The sequence below is a fragment of the Cydia fagiglandana genome, chromosome 9, assembly GCF_963556715.1.
Source record: "Cydia fagiglandana chromosome 9, ilCydFagi1.1, whole genome shotgun sequence".
In the NCBI taxonomy this organism is placed as follows: Eukaryota; Metazoa; Arthropoda; class Insecta; order Lepidoptera; family Tortricidae; genus Cydia; species Cydia fagiglandana.
Window position 1 is genome coordinate 9833730 of NC_085940.1, and position 15568 is coordinate 9849297.

At 41.1% G+C, this 15568-nt stretch overlaps 2 protein-coding genes across 6 annotated transcripts in view; one reads left to right on the plus strand and one right to left on the minus strand.

Annotated features, from left to right (window-relative positions):
* Positions 1-15568, plus strand: part of LOC134667338 (lysophospholipid acyltransferase 7-like) — a 470374-nt gene that overhangs the window by 16994 nt on the left and 437812 nt on the right. The gene's annotated exons all lie outside the window — the stretch shown is intronic.
* Positions 1-15568, minus strand: part of LOC134667342 (keratin, type I cytoskeletal 9) — a 32109-nt gene that overhangs the window by 10269 nt on the left and 6272 nt on the right. Inside the window, exon 1 of one of the 5 annotated variants that reach the window (XM_063524701.1) lies at positions 13617-13754. The exons of the other annotated variants lie outside the window; for them this stretch is intronic. The gene's annotated coding sequence lies outside the window, so the exon portion shown is untranslated. Of the gene's footprint in view, positions 1-13616; positions 13755-15568 lie in introns of those variants that run through there. 5 annotated transcript variants of the gene reach the window in all.

The following is a 15568-nucleotide window of genomic DNA, read 5'->3' on the forward strand; positions in this document are numbered from 1 at the left end:
TTTATTGTATTGTATTAAACGCATTTCGTGTTGTAATTTTGTTTTTCCTATAGGACTGTATAAGTATTTTGTTATATTTTTACTAAATTTTTACTTTAGGATACCTACTTTTTTATTGGTAAGTATGTATAGGAATCGGTATATGATTTGCGCATATTCATTAACCTTTAACCTGGATTGTGATATCAATAACCAAACTACACTGGGAACATTTTTTTCTTTAGTCCACATAATGTTGTTGTATATTATGTTAACCTTTTTCTTAATTTTTTTTTATATAGCTGATTTGCTCAAGTTTACTACACCGCAATTTCGTTGTTTTCTTGCATACATCGGTGCATTCGGTGCTGTTTCAAATGGTAAACACATCTTAAGAGTGCTATTACATTTCGGGGTTGAGCGAGTTTAGGTATTTTACGCGCTGCGGCAGGCCGTACGAGCTCAGTATTCCGATCCCTTCTACCACACTCGCACTACAATGATGGATTAAACATTCTTGATCCTTCGCGAAGCATATTGAAATCAACCATAACAACACTAACTGTACTTAACTTATAAAGTCCTAAAACTGTTATTTGGTAAGTACGAAAATACTAAATGCAGTGCAAATGTACATAGGGGCTGTTCATAAATTACGTCATCTATTTTTGACCCCCCCATCCCTCAAATCATCCAAAAATCATGCTTCGGATGACTCTGTTTCCTCCTACGTCATGCTACCATCATCCGATGTCCAGACCCTTCCCCCCCTCCTCCCATTTGAAACGACGTAATTTATGAATAGCCCCATACTCGTACTTATGAACGTATATTACTCGAAAGAAATTATAGGTACTCGCTTATTTACAAGAAACAAGTTACAAGAAACTGAAGATACACAGGGTCTGATGATGGAGCTGGAAGGTGGCCACGGGTACCAGTCTATCATGTAACTAAACCACTTCGTGTTTGGGCTCGTTTGATTCGTCTCAACAAGATCTTTGACACTGAAGATACACAGGGTCTGATGATGTAGCTGGAAGGAGGCCACGGGTACCAGTATCTCATGTAACTAAACAATTTCGTGTTTGGGCTCGTTTGATTCGTCTCAACAAGATCTTTGACACAAGACAGTACTCAGGGTCTGATGATGGAGCTGGAAGGTGGTCACCATTACCAATCAATCATACAACTAAACCACATCGTGTTTAGGCTCGTTTTATTCATCTCAACAAGATCTTTGACACTAGGTGATACTCAGAGTCTGATGATGGAGCTGGAAGTTGGTTACCGGTACCAATCAACCATACAACTAAACCACTTCATATTTAGGCTCGTTTGACTAGTCTCAACAAGATCTTTGACACTAGGTGATACTCAGAGTCTGATGATGGAGCCGGAAGGTGGTCACCGGTACCAATCAACCATGCAACTAAACCACTTCATGTTTAGGCTCGTTTGATTAGTCTCAACAAGATCTTTGACACTAGGTGATACTCAGAGTCTGATGATGGAGTTGGAAGGTGGTCACCGGTACCAATCAACCATGCAACTAAACCACTTCGTGTTTAGGCTCGTTTGATTCGTCTCAACAAGATCTTTGACACTAGGTGATAAACCAAACACGAAGCCCAAACACGAAGTGGTTCAGTTATGTGATAGACTGGTACCCGTCGCCACCTTCGAGCTCCATCATCAGACCCTGAGTAGTATCTTGTGTCAAAGATCTTGTTGCGACGAATCAAACGAGCCCAAACACGAAGTGGTTCAGTTACATGGTAGACATGGTACCCGTGGCCACAGTCCAGCTCCATCATCAGACCCTGAGTACTAACTTGTGTCCAAGGTCTTGTTGAGACGGATCAAACGAGCCCAAACATGAAGTGGTTCAGTTACATGATAGCAGTGTTGGCAAAACATCAATTCGAATTGACGATTGACGATTGAGAATTGACCGATCAATTCGAATTGAGGATTGACGAAACTAATTCTAAATCTACTGATTGAAGATTGACGATTACTAATCGTTAATTCGAATTGATCGGTCAATCCTCAATCGTCAATTCAGATTGACGATTACTTTGTATGTACCTACCTAATGTCCTTTTTATTTAGGCCATTTTTGTGAAACTGACCAAATGCGTTCAAAAGCGGTGTCTGAGTTTACCAAAGGTTCCGAAACATGTTTCCGACGGCTATATGAAGGATGTCCTTTTTGGAACATTTTCGGGACTTTCCTTGAAATTAACCGATAGCGTTCAAAATCGATATCTGAGGTGCCCAAAGGTTTCGAAACTTGTTTCCGAGGGAAATATTGAGAGATGTCCTTTTTTGGGACATTTCTAGAAATTACCCGATTGCGTTTAAAATCGATATCTGAGGTAAACAGAGGTTTCTAAACATTTTTTCAACTGCAATATTGAAAGGTGTCCTGTTTTGGGACATTTTAGTGACATTCTTTGAAAGTGACTGATTGCATTCAAAATCGATATCTGAGGTGCAAAATATGGTTTCAATGGCAATATTTAGATTCTACACTTTAGCCGCGTACTTACTTTACTACCTGCATTACGCCACCCTGCTGAAAAAAGGTCATTTCTCGGTATTGCCGTCAGAAACATGTTTCGAAACCTTTGGGCACCTCAGATATTGATTTTGAACGCAATCGGTTAATTGGAAGAAATGTCCCATAAATGTCCAGAAAAAAAGGAAACTCCGTCTGTATTGCCGTCGGAAACATGTTACGGAACCTTTGGAAATCTCAGATATCGTTTTAAAGTGCCAACGATCAATTTAAAAAAATGTCCCGAAATGGAAGCGACATCCTTCAATACTGACGTCAGAAACATTTTTCGGGACCTATGGTCGACATCGATTACGAATATGAACGTAATTGGCCAATTTCGAAAAATGTCCCTAAAAAGGACATCAGTCAATACTGATATCAGGAACATGTTTTCGAACCTCTGGGAACCTCAGATATCGACTTTAAGTCCAGTAAGTAAGTCCCTAAAAAGGACACCTTTGAAAACTAATCTTAGGGAAAGGAAAGGGACCCTAGGTTAATCTAGATTGAGAATTGATTTAATCCGAATTGAGGATTGATGCGTTAATTCCAATTGATACAATCGGATTGACGCGTCAATCAGAATTAAATCAATTCGAATTGATAAATTCGGATTGACGCGTCAATTCGATTGATCAATCCGAATTGATTTAGTTCAGATTGATGCCAACACTGCATGATAGACAGGTACCCGTCGCCACCTTCGAGCTCCATCATCAGATCCTGAGTACTATCTTGTGTCACAGATCTTGTTGAGATGAATAAAACGTGTCTAAACACTAAGTGATTCAGTTACATGATAGACTGGGACCCGTGGCCACCTTTCAGCTCCATAATCAAACCTTGTGTATCTTCAGTATCAAAGATCTCCTTGAGACTAATCAAACGAGCCCAAGCACGAAGTGGTTTAGTTGCATGGTTGATTGGTACCGGTGACCACCTTCCGGCTCCATCATCAGACCCTGAGTACTATCTTGTGTCAAAGATCTTGTTGAGACGAATAAAACGAGCCTGAACACGAAATGGTTTTGTTGCACGGTTGATTGGTACCGGTGACCACCTTCCGGCTCCATCATCAAACCCTGAGTACTATCATGTGTCAAAGATCTTGTTGAGACGAATAAAACGAGCCTAAACACGAAGTGGTTTAGTTGCACGGTTGATTGGTACCGGTGACCAGCTTCCGGCTCCATCATCAGACCCTGAGTACTATCTTGTGTCAAAGATCTTGTTGAGACAAATCAAACGAGCCCAAACACGAAGTGGTTTAGTTGCATGGTTGATTGGTACCGGTGACCACCTTCCGGCTCCATCATCAGACCCTGAGTACTATCTTGTGTCAAAGATCTTGTTGAGACGAATCAAACGAGCCCAAGCACGAAATGGTTTAGTTGCATGGTTGATTAGTACCGGTGACCACATTCCGGCTCCATCATCAGACCCTGAGTACTATCTTGTGTCAAAGATCTTGTTGAGACGAATAAAACGAGCCTAAACACGAAGTGGTTTAGTTGCATGGTTGATTGGTACCGGTGACCACCTTCCAGCTCCATCATCAGACCCTGAGTACTATCATGTGTCAAAGATCTTGTTGAGACGAATCAAACGAGCCCAAACACGAAATGGTTTAGTTGCATGGTTGATTAGTACCGGTGACCACATTCCGGCTCCATCATCAGACCCTGAGTACTATCTTGTGTCAAAGATCTTGTTGAGACGAATAAAACGAGCCTAAACACGAAGTGGTTTAGTTGCATGGTTGATTGGTACTGGTGACCACCTTCCGGCTCCATCATCAGACCCTGAGTACTATCTTAAGCAAAGATCTTGTTGAGCCGAATCAAACGAGCCCAAACACGAAGTGGTTTAGTTGCATGGTTGATTGGTACCGGAGACCACCTTCCGGCTCCATCATCAGACCCTGAGTACTATTTTGTGTCAAAGATCTTGTTAAGACGAATAAAACGAGCCTAAACACGAAGTGGTTTAGTTGCATGGTTGATTGGTACCGGTGACCACCTTCCTGCTCCATCATCAGACCCTGAGTACTATCTTGTGTCAGAGATCTTGTTGAGACGAATCAAACGAGCCCAAACACGAAGTGGTTTGGTTGCATGGTTGATTGGTACCGGTGACCACCTTCCGGCTCCATCATCAGACCCTGAGTACTATCTTGTGTCAAAGATCTTGTTGAGACGAATAAAATGAGCCTAAATACGAAGTGGTTTAGTTGCATGGTTGACTGGTACTGGTGACCACCTTCCGGCTCCATCGTCAGACCCTGAGTACTATCTTAAGTCAAAGATCTTGTTGAGCCGAATCAAACGTGCCCAAACACGAAGTGGTTTAGTTGCATGGTTGATTGGTACCGGTGACCACCTTCCGGCTCCATCATCAGACCCTGTGTTGAATGTAGTAATGTTTAGTTTTTATAGTTGCCCAATTTCACGGTAGATGTCGCTGTTCTGTCGGCTACATCGCGCTATTAAGATTTTTCCACAGCCCCTATATATAGTAAATTTGGTTTCGGAATAAATGAGTATTAAGTTGTCAAGAAAGTGTTTCATTACAAAAGGTAGGAAGTGCAGTGCAAGTGTAGTCAGTGAACATTGGTCCTTCGGAACAGGATAATCGTGAGTACAGTGACAGTGGAAATGTGAAGTGTCAAAGACTTAGTGAATTTTCGCGGTAACAAACACTTAGAATATTTCGCGTGAAAAAAGACAGTGCAATTTCGAGTGAATTTAGGACTTAGAAAAAAACCGCTGAAAAAACACTTAGAATAATTTGCTTAAATTTGGACTTAGTCGATTTTGTGAATTTCTTGGACATAGCGTAATTTCGGTTGAAAAATTGTGTTCAAAAATAAACTTAGAATAAAAATAGACTTTGAAATCTGTCACTCACTTAGCAAATTTTAAACAAAATGGCTAACATAACATCACAAGAAGAACTTTTTAGTCAGATTAAAAGACTTCTCACTAATCACAAGAAAACTTCGTTAACGCGTTATACAGCAAGTTACTTGAAAATACGCATAGAGTCGCTTGAAGAATACTGGAATCAATTCCTTACTGAGCACCGAGAAATTTTGAAGTCTTCAGTAAGCGTCGATGAGAAAAAGGAACTGAAAGCGCTCTACAATGATGTCGAAGATTTCTATATGGAGTTCAAGACTAGTTTGTTAGAACTGACGGAATCTGTCACAATTAAAGAAGGTGCCTCACCTCAAGTGCCTCAAGCATCACAACCTCAAGTTGTCACAAAGAGTAAACTCCCGCCGATAAACCTCCCTTCGTTTTCCGGTGATTACCAAGAATGGATGCACTTCAAGGATTTGTTTATCTCTATGGTACACAATGAGCCGGGTCTGAGTGACATACACAAGCATCATTATTTGAGGTCAAGCTTGAAGGGTGAAGCAGAACAAGTCGTCCGTCATTTCGAACTCACAGCTGCCAACTATGGGAAGGCTTGGAACGCCTTAGTCTGCCGCTACAGCAATGATAGGGTTATAGCTAATACCATACTGAATCGCCTGCTCAATCAGAAGAAACTCACGTACGAATGCTCTAAAGGCCTCAAGGATCTTCTTGATACTACAAACCAGTGTCTCAGTAGTCTAGCGAATTTGAAGATTGACACAACTACTTGGGATTCGATCATCGTGCATATTGTAGTATCCAAGTTAGATAATGAAACTCACAAAGCTTGGGAGCAATCACTTGGTTCTTCTATAGAGTTACCCAGTTATAAGAAGCTCACATCATACTTAGAGGGACGATTCAGAGCGATGGAAATGGTACAAGCGACACAGAAGAAAGATAAAAAAGAGACCACATTACAACAACCAGCTACTGCACCTAAAATAAAGAATGTGAGATCTTTCACCGCTGAAGTTGATACGGAATGCACATATTGTAAGAAAAGTCACTACATCTGTCACTGCACTGAATTTGCACAACTCGACATAGATCAACGTAAAGAATTTGTAAAGAACAACAACTTATGCTTCAATTGCCTTGTCAAAGGACATTCCATACGGAATTGTAGACAAGCCACAACGTGTAAAACCTGTAATCGCAAACACCATACGCTTTTGCACTACCAGAGTATAACTGCGAATACAGTCACTATGGAGACACCCACAGAACCTGAAGACACACAAATTAAGGAACTCACAAGTCTGAAGGTTTCACAAAAAGGCAAGAAAGTGATATTGGCCACGGCACAGATATATGTGAAGGATAGCAGTGGTTCTCTCGTACAACTTAGAGCCCTTGTTGACCAAGGCTCAGAAGGCACCTTCATTACGGAGTCTGCAGTGCAACTGCTGCGACTGAAGAAGACTTTCCAGCCAGCTAATATCACGGGTCTTGAAAATCAAACTTCAGTGCCACGATACGTCGTTAACTTAGATATTTACTCACCGATAGACACTCACTATGTAATGCAAGTTGACGCTCACGTACTCTCGAAGATTAATAGTTGGTTACCCTCAAAGGAGTTTGACATCTCACAATGGCCTGCCCTGTCCCAATTGCAACTAGCAGACCCTCACATGCAATCGCCGGGACCTATTGATGTTCTACTGGGCGCCGAGGTCTATGCATTTATTTTGCTAGACGGACTACACAAATATAACGATGACAAGCTTATAGCACAAAACTCTAAACTCGGATGGTTTGTCTCTGGAGCTTCTCAATCACGAAGTGATCTGCCACCTCACAATATCGTAGCACACCACGCACTTATCGAGGTAGATCAACTCCTACGCAAATTCTGGGAGACTGAAGAGTACAAGCCACATGAGAAACCAAGGACACATCTTGAGACACAATGTGAAGAACACTATAAAGAAACTCACTCCAGACAAGAAGATGGTCGTTACGTCGTACGCTTACCGTTTAAAGATGACCACGAAAAGAACTTGGGCGATTCTCGACAAATCGCACTACAGAGACTGATGCACATGGAGAAGAGATTCGCAAACAAGCCTAAATTTCAGAAGGATTATGCAGACTTCATAGATCAATATCAGAAGCTGAATCATTTAGAAGATGTAGACCCACAACATACGCCAACTCACAAAGTCTACCATCTCCCACATCACGCTGTGATAAGAGAATCCAGCAGCACCACAAAGCTTCGTGTGGTCTTTGATGGCACTGCACAGCCGTCAAATGGCTCATCTCTGAACGACGAATTACTCATAGGACCATCACTATTGCAAGACTTACGAGATCTCATTATTCGTTGGCGTACTCACAAGATATGTCTGCTTGCTGACGTGAAGCAAATGTATCGCCAAATACTCGTCGCTAAAGAAGATGTAGACTATCAGCGCATACTGTGGCGCGCATCTCTACAAGATGAAATCGTTGAGAAACGTTTGTTAACTGTGACATATGGTACGTCATGTGCTCCGTTCCTCGCTATTCGCACTCTGAAGCAGCTTGCACAAGATGGAAAAGAGAAATTCCCAGACTTAGTTGAAGTCATAAGTAATGACTTTTATATGGATGACTTACTCACAGGTGCGAATGACGTGGAACAAGCTACTAGGTTACAGAGTCGTATCACACAAGCTATGGCTAATGGTAAATTTGAGATGCACAAATGGGCATCCAACAGTCCTGACGTCTTGAAGAATATACCTAGCGCAGAAAAAACAAATCAACCAAGTGTCGAGATCAAGCTTGATGATACCATCAAAGCTTTAGGTATCAAATGGAACTCACATCACGATGTCTTCGAACTTAAGGTAGATATTTTAGAACCCACAGACCGTTATACCAAAACGTCAGTACTGTCGGACATTGCGAAATCATATGACCCTTTAGGTTTTTTGGGGCCTGTGATTATCACTGCAAAAATGTTTTTGCAAAAACTTTGGTTGAGTGGTATTGGTTGGACAGATGAACTTCCTCTCGAACTTGCCACAGAGTGGTCAAGCTACAGGGACCAGCTCTGTCACATGCCGACCTTGTATTTAGATCGTTGGGTTCACACACAATTTGACGGCAAGGAAAGAGTGGAAATTCACGGGTTCAGTGATGCCTCTTGTTTAGCTTACGCTGCTGTTGTTTACTTACGAGTTATCACGCCCCACGGAATCCACGTGTCACTAGTCATTGCCAAAACAAAAGTGGCACCTGTAAAACAAGTCTCCGTCCCACGATTGGAACTGTGTGGCGCGGTACTGCTTTCGAAGTTACTCAAAGATGTTCAACACAGTCTTCGTTTGCCTGAAGAATCTGTCTTTGCGTGGACAGATTCAATGATTGTCTTAGCGTGGCTTCGAAGAAACCCTAGCAATTGGAAAACGTACGTAGCTAATCGAGTCACTGAGATTGTTAATAATGTAAGTAGTGGCCGGTGGCACCACATCAAATCGGCAGAAAACCCTGCAGACGTTGCGTCGCGTGGCATTCGTCCCGATCTGTTTAAAGACTGCGAGTTGTGGTGGCGCGGACCCACTGTACTTCACCAAACGAATGATTTTGATAAATGTCGCTCGCTCTTTCTCGACATACCAACAACACAACTAGAAGCCAAAGAAAATTCGAAAGGAAATGATAGTAAGATAGTAGCACTTAAAGCTGGTGTATCGAATGAGAGTGATGATCGACTTACCTATTTGGCTAGATACTCTACTCTGACAAAATTGATTCGCGTTACAGCGTACATATTGCGATTTGTAAAGCTGTGTAAAGCACACATTGATGCAAAACTTACTCAGACAGTTCCTGAGACTTTTCCTCAGTATCTTACAGTTACTGAATTGAGACATACTACAAAGGTTTGCATTCGACTCTCTCAGGAGTTTTGGTTTCAGGAAGAGTTACAAATGCTGAGAAAAGGCCAAAGGCTTCCGAAATCTGATGTTTTGACTCCACTTACCCCGTTTATAGATGAAAGTGGCATTATTCGAGTGACAGGACGTATACGTAATGCAAATGTACACTTTGATACAAAATCACCTGTCGTTCTAACCTCGAAATGTAATTTAGCTGTATTGATTGTGAATGATGCTCATATTCATTGTTTGCACGGAGGTCCACAACTGACTCTGAATGGAATTCGTTGTAAATACTGGATAATCGGTGCTAAGAATTTAGTTAGGAAAGTTATTCATAAATGCATCCCTTGTTTCAAACAGTCTGCAACACCGATCAACCAATTGATGGGTCAGTTACCTGCGTGTCGTGTAACGCCAGATAAGCCCTTCCGTAAAAGTGGAGTGGATTTTGCTGGTCCAGTCCAGTTAAAATTGTATCCTGGTAGATGTCAACGCACTTGTAAAGCCTATATTGCTTTGTTTGTGTGCACCGTGACCAAAGCCATTCATCTAGAACTTGTGAGTGACTTGTCCACGGCTGCTTTTATTGCCGCTTTTCGTCGTTTCACTTCTAGACGCGGTCATTGTAGTGATCTGTGGAGCGACTGTGGTACCAACTTTGTTGGAGCCTCTAAAGAGCTTGACACTATGTTTAGGAATAGGAACTCAGAAGTAGTTGGAGAAATATCTGAGATTTTGGCAAATGACCATACTACATGGCATTTTATTCCTCCTGGCTCACCACATTTTGGTGGACTCTGGGAAGCCGGTGTGAAATCGATCAAATCTCACCTTAAGCGTGTAATCGGACAGACTCTTCTCACGTTCGAAGAGTATTCCACACTTTTGACTCAAGTCGAGTCTTGTGTAAATTCTCGACCGTTAACTCCCATTAGTAACTCGATTGATGATGCTTCTCCAATTACACCGGGACATTTTCTTATAGGCGAAGCTCCTATCACTGTTCCGGAAGAAAGTCTCACAACTGTGCCAGTATCTCGTTTGGATCGGTGGCAATTACTCCAAAGGATGTTGCAATCGCTTTGGGCTCGTTGGAGTTCTGAGTATTTAACAACACTACAAAACCGGTATAAATGGACCGTTACTAATCCTGATCCTGATATTGGAGCAGTAGTTTTGGTCAAGGATGAAAGACTCCCTCCCGGAAAGTGGTTGTTAGGTCGTGTAATAGATAAGCATCCTGGTAGAGATGGTTTAACACGAGTGGTTACGTTGAAAGTAAAGAATGGTACTTTGCGTAGACCTATTGCTAAAATTTGCTCTCTACCTCTGGATTCTTAACTATCTGTTAAGAAGTTAATGTGTTTTTTTTTAGTTTTGAGGAATAGCTCTATTTGAGTTTCACTGTGTAATTTAACCTTTTATTATTGATTCGTGTAGATTTTCACGTGTTACTAGCTTCACTATTCTGGTTTAGTTTTATTTACATGGATCTTTATGAAGGACTAGTCGTCCTTGGGGGCCGATAATGTTGAATGTAGTAATGTTTAGTTTTTATAGTTGCCCAATTTCACGGTAGATGTCGCTGTTCTGTCGGCTACATCGCGCTATTAAGATTTTTCCACAGCCCCTATATATAGTAAATTTGGTTTCGGAATAAATGAGTATTAAGTTGTCAAGAAAGTGTTTCATTACAAAAGGTAGGAAGTGCAGTGCAAGTGTAGTCAGTGAACACCCTGAGTACTATCTTGAGTCAAATAAATACATATAGAATGTCAGGTCGTTTCAAATATTTTTAATCCTGTCCGCTAGTTTATTAAACTGTACCATTATAAATTATAATACTATAAAAACAGTGCTAGGATCAAAGTCTCTCGTTGCGGTTTACACGCACACAGTATAGCGTTTTACACGGCGCCCGCCGCACACAATGATAAAAAACCTCGTCGTCGCCGTTGAAAATGTGCGAAGCCGACCGACACACGTCCTGCCTGTACAAGCTCTGCCGCGGCACTGAGCTGGCGAGCGCGCATCATTGGTAATATAGAGTAGTTTTCAAAAAATTGCCAAAAAATTATAGTAGAATTTCATAAACACTAATGTATACCAACAGTATAAGCAAACGTTGCAGATTGCTTGAGTATGAAAATGACTTCGATATTAAGTAGATTTTCGTAGAAATTGACACTTGTTTCGGAGAGAAAATTGAGTTCGTTTTACTTTGATTTTCTCTTTCTCAAAGGTATGTAGGAAAAATATCGTTTGATATGTCTAAAGTACAGGGTATTAGTAATACAAAATAGCCAGGTTTAGCAGAGTAAACTTCTCAACATTTCCAAATAAGAGCTTGCCGTTCAGTGCTTCACGGGGTTTTTCGGAAACGACCATCAGAAAAAAATTCATTACTAATTTAATAAGTCCTTTTTCTAATATTTACAACGATATTTAAAAAGATAAGAAGACGCTTTTACTGGAACAAGTACTCATTGTTTCTAATAATGAGCACAAAGTCCTGAATTTCGTCGACTAGTATCATCAATTTTGCATTATTTCGACTTTTCTTGTAAGAGCGCTCTTAAAGCACATGTCTACTCTCATACGCGATATGGCTGGAGCCGTAGGTAGTCCCCACGCTAGCCCAATGCGGGTTGGGGACTTTACAGTAGGTAAGACCTTTGAATTTCGGATTTGCGGATGCATAAGGCACTTCTTCAAATGAAAATTACGACCAATTGATGCAAAGGTGACGCTAGTATTAAAGTTCATCGAGTTATCTTCGAATTATACGAATGTGTGATATGTAGTTAGTTATGTAGCTAAGCTGAAACTTTGCCGTTGCACATTTCAGCACTCAGCACAAGCAATATTAGCCCGCCCGTCCGTCAGTTGCAACTTTATGACACGTGGCCACATTCCTCAAACAATTTCGACTGAGACCGCTCCGCGTAAGCTCGTTACCAACTGTGGACCGCTGGGAAAAACGATTTGCGAATATCCTCGCAAATATCTCGCTTTATTGAAAACTTTGTCACACGATATTTAGTTTAGGTATTGTTCAACAAAATATCCCGCACAACTCGGGCGAACTATTTCTGAAAATAAGTGTACTTTTCCGCGTGAGCACGAAACAAAAGGGATCGATGGCAATGAATTTGTCATTGATGGAAAGCGAAGTAAGCTATAGTGGCGGCATGGGGCGCCCCTAATGTCACAGGTCACTGAAGGTTACGCGGGTCAGCCTAAGGGTATACACGCGACTAAGTTACCTACCACTTTACCCACACGAAGACTAAGCTAAGGATTTTACACAATTTTCTTCCATGTTTGCTCCGGCGACTCGCTGGCTCGGGTATGATTAGTGGCGTCGCTATTAGAATTAATGGCTTCGTGCTGATTAAAAAGGACGTCGGACTAAAAATTAAAAGGACCCCCAGGGGATATTACATGCCATACAGCAGAAATTGGATGTGAAGCGATACGGGAGATATATTGCCCGACATAAAGCCGTGCTCGGTAACTTTCTACCCATTTCCGGCAGCCCACTTGTGAATCGTATTTCGGAATCCTTTTTATCTTTTTGCGGGTGCGGTGTGGCGGCGGAACGCGAAGTGACAGCGGCACCGAGCCACTTCGCAGCTCATATATCACTTGAGCCTGTAACGGCGGCGTTAACGGCTCGCCTGTCACCTCCGCACTTCACCGGCGGTCCGGCCATACCTCTAACCGCACCTTCATCCGTTGTCTATCCGCATAATAGTTTTTTGATACCTTTTGTCTGCTTCAGATTGTTTTTTCGGGTCGTGAAACAAACTGCCGTTTTACGAACCAAATTGTCCTTTTGAAGTGCAGTCTAGTGATATAATGCGGAATCAAATGCGAGTACGTGACGAGCGCTATGCTGCAGCGGAGCGGGATTTAGGGCGTTCAAATTCTAGACGCGGTGCATGGCAGCCGGTCTCACAAATTCAGGGATTGCAAGCCACGGGTGTAAGTAAGGGTGTCGCTTACAGGGATTTATATCGGCGGATATATCCGGCGTGTTCACACTTCATGCCCGTGGGACGGTGACGCCAGATAAAATGCGCTCGTGAAGTCGGGTGCGCTTTACACAGATTCTCGGCTACTGACTGCATATATTACATGGAATATAAAACCGAACTGGTATCTACACTGTTTGACTAGATTGAAAGAATATTGGACTCAGAATCGTACGTGAGAATTTATGCACCGTTGCACAGAAAATGTATGCGATAAAATATTTAAACTTACGACTTTTAACTGCAGGTTTGGAAGATAACAGGATACACTACCACACAGCGAGGACGGTCAAATCACGACTGAATTAAATACGCACAAAAGTGGCTATAGCGCCTCGCCGCTAACCGACTAAATCACTTATTGTTTACGAAATGACTGTCCGAGCCTGATAACACCGTTTACTTGGTAATTTGTAAAATTAAATGACAACATAGGCGTCATCATATTACTCTGGAGTTCATGACACTGGCAATTCTTGGTAATGCATTACATTTCATGAAAATATTATTGCGGAAAACCCTCAAAGACATAATTAATAAAATAACAGACCGGGCTCTTGCTATAGCTTACTGATAAATCGCTTCACCGTATCAGTCTATTTCTGAATTACGTTTAGGCATAGCTGTTACGTATATCGACGTCAGTCATATTTTGTTTTAGTTTAGGTGCTTGAATAACTTGAAGCAAGTGCCAACAGCGATAGGTTTATAAAAAGAAATGCACATCGTTATCTTATTAACACTTAGGATTAGGTAAACGCCCATAGCTTTAAGACGGGCATCGTCTTTTAATTTGTTAGTCTACCAATCAATGCACAAAAAAAAAAAAAAAAAACTAGGTAGGTATGGTTCATTTTAGCGATTTTTATCGCGAGCGAAAAACCGGTTGTTTATAGAATGATGTAAACATCCTTGAGATGTTCATTAGGATACGAAGATAGAGCGGTTGTACTATCGTCAACCACATAGCAATACATCTATTTATGTACATTTGTTTACTACTGGTTTGGATAAGTATTAGTATATATTTGAGGCCAATTAAATCTCTTCTGTGAAATACTTACAACTATTTTTAGAACACACACAATTCAAACGAATTCAAATTCAAAATAACTTATTTAACAATTTTGGTGTCCCACTGCTCACCAAAGTAGGCTAGAGAAAAAAAAAATAAAACCATTTTATGATATTTCTGACAATAATGGAATTTACAATAGGCACTTCTGAGAAAACAAAATATAAAATCCCACTGTGCAAAATGTTTCATATGCTACGTCACCTTGGCGGTAAAGGTTAATAATACTAACATAGCAGACTGAACTCTTATCGGCAATGTCAATTTCATAAAGTCAAGGAGATTATTATAAAAATTACGCTGTAGGTTATATATCTAACCACGTCGTCATATTTTATCCCAGAGTGGAAGCTAAGTGATGGCCACTTCTTTTACTTTCAAGCCTGGCTTGTGTACTTACTTACTACATAGATACGTGTAGTATCTTCCTTGTTTATTAAACTATATTTTTATTATAAATCTAACACTAATTATACCAATAAGTAGGTACTAAAAACGTCAAACTTCTATGAAATTATGGTATATAAATAACGGTTGTACTGCGTGGGCTATCAAAACCGCTGCAGACTTTTCTTGATCTAACTCTAAACGATTTCCGCATAATAAACCGGGTAAGTAGTCTATATGAATCATTTGCGTAGCTCTCATATCTCTGTCGTGTAGCACCGAAGCGTAAAAATAATGCATGATCGCGTATTTTCTTATATATTTTCCCGTTTTTGACATTTTCATGCTAAAGTATAACCGCGACGGTACGTATTTTCTCATACTTTTACCGGGAAAATACTGCGCTTTTACGCTAAAGCTGTCAGAAGTGTATTTCCGGTTCGATCGTAAGATTTAGCGTGTACACTAGTTTTATGAGCATGTCTAACTTCATGTCGATCCAAGAGAACTGACCTAATTGGCTCAACATGGTTCCTTTACCAAAGATGTAACAAACATTGTGGTTAGGGATTGCAATCCGGTCCGGCGGATCCGGTAATCCGGCCGGATCCGGCACATTTTTCATGATACCGGATCCGGCAAAATTCACCGGATCCGGTCCCGGATCCGGTAAAGTGAAATAAAGCGCTAAAATATAAAATAACAGCTTAAAACACTGCTAA